The 3,380-nt window shown below is 40.6% G+C and overlaps 1 long non-coding RNA gene across 2 annotated transcripts; it reads left to right on the forward strand.

Annotated features, from left to right (window-relative positions):
• The first annotated feature begins 539 nt into the window (after positions 1 to 539).
• LOC146835304 (uncharacterized) lies at positions 540 to 2,097 on the forward strand. 2 transcript variants are annotated; one of them, XR_014960413.1, is made up of 4 exons: positions 540 to 718; positions 1,024 to 1,129; positions 1,239 to 1,331; positions 1,700 to 2,097. It is a non-coding gene; the product is annotated as an uncharacterized LOC146835304 (long non-coding RNA). The 2 variants fall into 2 exon arrangements; XR_014960412.1 differs by lacking the exon at positions 540 to 718 and adding an exon at positions 734 to 920.
• Positions 2,098 to 3,380: the final 1,283 nt, after the last annotated feature.

A 3,380-nucleotide genomic window follows, 5' to 3' on the forward strand; every position in this document is an offset into this window, starting at 1 on the left:
AATTTTTTCTGTAATATATTGTTGGCTATTTTTTATAATATAACTGGCAAAAGGGAAGAGCAACTTAAAGTTATACTCTTCGGGGCAGATTTACAAGCCCCTTGCGCCACTTTTGCGTCACTTTTCCCATGTTAAAAGTGACGCAAAAGTGGCGCAAGGGGCTTGTAAATCTGCCCCTTAGTGTTTGTAGATATGAAAGCGTAATATGTCCGTGTGCATGCGTGGCATGCCTTTGATCCGATCTATACCTCTGCCGGTGCCTGGAAGGGTGCGTTGGCTCTGCTGATTTTTATAATATAATCTGGCAAATGGGAAAAGCAACTTAAAGTTATACTGATAGTGTCTGTAGATACGAAAGCGTAATATGCCTGTATGTATACGTGGCATGAATGAGCGGCATTTCTTTGATCCGACCTATACCGCTGCCGGTGCCAGGAATGGTGCGTTGCCTCTGCTACTGCCTCCGGTTGACAAGGTTCAGCACAGACATTGGGCCCTTGGCGTGTAGGGAGCACTTCCGGGTCAAATTAGACAGAGTCAGCACTCGGAATGGAGCAACAAGTTCGAGTTAATTGAACTCACGTTAGACGTAGGTCTTTGACCCTTATCACCAATCAAAGACTAACGAACGGGTATTTAAACCGACCGTGCTCCCTTCGTCTTTGTCTGCCCGCCCCCGAGGAGACCGCTTTCGGCTCCGAGACTCTGTGTGATTGAGGTAAGAATGGGATGGGACTCGTTGTGCTATTGAGATAGAGTGACGTTGAGCATTCTTCCAGATTTTGAAACAGGTTATTTTTCTTTCTTTTGTCTTACGTAAGACGTGTGAGGCACAAGCAGATATTGTTTTACGGCTCCTTTCTTTGAATATAGACAATGGCTACGTCTTTTTAAAGAGAGGATCTTCTTTAAATATAGAGGTAGGATCAATCACAAATATCAACAATGACACATCCGCTGTGCGGATTGTTAGCAATTTGTGTTATATGTCTGTTGTATACATAAAAGAATCCTCTTTTATAGATGTATCTAAACTAAGAGAATAATCCGAGATTGAGAGGGAGCGGCGACATAGTTGGTATTAAGCTTTGGGGCAGAAAGCTCATGCGATATTTATTCAAGCTACCAGGTGAGATAGGTTTCTACTTATTCCAAACCTTTAAAGACAAGGTCGTATCTATTGGGGACAAGCTGACCAAGGCTGTTCTCTCCACCCCCCCCCCCCCCTTTTTTTTTAGATTATTTGAAACAATGCATGTATAATTAGGAGCATCAGCTAAAAGGACATTATGTGGATGAAGTGATTATATGCACCCACAGGCTGCAATAAGGTAAATATTGAAGTCAGGCCCAACATGTACTATGGATCATACATTTGGTGGAACGATACACACAATTGATGTGTTCCCATCTAATGATATCCGCATCTGTGCGGATACCTTGAGAGAACATGTGGGGAGTAATTGGGATAGAGTCCATGTATTGAATACAGCCCATTTGATAGACAAATGCAAATACCATATCTGTTTGGATCTATAAAACATTTTACTCTGCATTGAGGAGGAGGGTATATGCTGTGGGTATTTTCATTGTAAAATCCTTTGCACCAATTATTAGTGTATTAGATGTTAGTCTCTATACTGAATAATGATGTATCACAGTATAGCTTTTATATTTGTTATGTATTTGCTCTACACAGGATTGTGGTCGAGTTCAACTTCACAGTGCAATACAGAGAGACTTGCATTTTTTTGTCTTGAAAAAGATGGGATATCAATAGAACCATCGAAACGCGTCAATGCATCGTTCACATAATTCGTGGAAGTAACTGGATCTGTAGATACAAAAAGGATATATTGTATCCAGGCCTAGTTATACAATTGTTCCAATGGATATGTCTTTTGAATGACAAAATATATTGTCTTTTTTTCTCTCTATGTTATGTGATGTACTGTTTTAATTGTATTGAATTTATTATGTTTTGTAAGTATTTTTCTAATTTTATATGAAATTGAAGATAGTAATTGTGATTAGTCTTATGAATTGCTTGCGATAAAACATGATATTTAATAAATAAAAAAGACATGTTGTGATCATCTTTGGGTTTTATGATATACTTTTTGTATCTATTACATGGGCTGTAATATGGTGTTCATTTGAACTTGTGACTCCAATGTGAGTAGAGCTCTTTTGTACTGTTTGTGGAACAACCGAGGGACATTTTGCTTTCACTTGTCAGTAGTACCCTACACCCTTGGTGAGGCATAAGGGGTCCCCCTCTTTTTCTCGCATACTTCCTCTTTCTATGCAGGATTTTCTTTTCGGGAGTCATCTCCAATTCTGAGGTACCATTATTTGCATTTCACTGACCCTCACTGCCAGGGTTTGCTTGGGAGTGCCTAACAGTAATAAAAAGGCTATAACTCTCAATCCTGATTGGTTGGGTGGACTTATAGTCATTTTTCTGATGGCCCTTGCTCCGTCGGGCAGTCTGAGAGGGTATGTTACCTCTGCTCTACTCGCATCTGCATTGGGCAGGCAGACCATTATGTTGGCGGTATGTATACTCCATCACCATTGCGGTGAAGTATACATACCACCAACATATTAATCAGGCTCTTAGTTATCAGTCTTTTAGAGTGGCAGTCCCATATGCACGGCTCAGTTTGTAAATAGGCTGTCTAACTTTGATTCCACTTTATGCCTCCTTTCTTCCCTCCATAATGCAGCTTCCGGCTTTTAATCTCACTGTTTTCTTCCCCATCTTTGCTTTCACATTTTTCTTCATTTTCTAAGCTTTCGCTTCCCTCTTTTGTCTCCCTTTCTTGTATTTCTCGTTTTTGCTCTATGTCAAACCTTAAAGAGGAAATATAAGACCCTGTCCCTAAAAATGAATGCCGGTGCCCACCAACGGCAACAATCAGCACAAACACCACAGACATGTGACTGACCCAGCCCCTTCACTTATCACCAACACTTCAGATGCAGTAACAGATCTGATATGTAACTTGGCTCAATCTATATTTGTCTTTATGACAATAAGATATAGTATGAGAGTTGTGATTTTCAATACCTGGGCTGGAATCGAGTTTGTTTCAGAGGGTTAGTGCTTTGACCCTTTGTCATCCCGTAACACCCTTTAAAGGTACTGAGCTCACATTTGGCTAAAATCAGAAATTCCACCCCAGTCCTTCCTGAATTCTGAGTCTTTACATCTCTCAGTACTCCTTCTGTCCAACCTTCTTCTTGTGACACAGAACTTGGGTTACTCTCTTCATTAAACCTCCAGATTGCATAGGTGCTTGTGGTTTCATGGAATATATTTGGAACCTGGTGAAAGTGTGCTGGTGGGGGATCAAGATTTGTGCCTCCCATCCTGA

Source organism: Triturus cristatus, chromosome 4_2 (assembly GCF_964204655.1).
Source record: "Triturus cristatus chromosome 4_2, aTriCri1.1, whole genome shotgun sequence".
Taxonomy (NCBI): domain Eukaryota; kingdom Metazoa; phylum Chordata; class Amphibia; order Caudata; family Salamandridae; genus Triturus; species Triturus cristatus.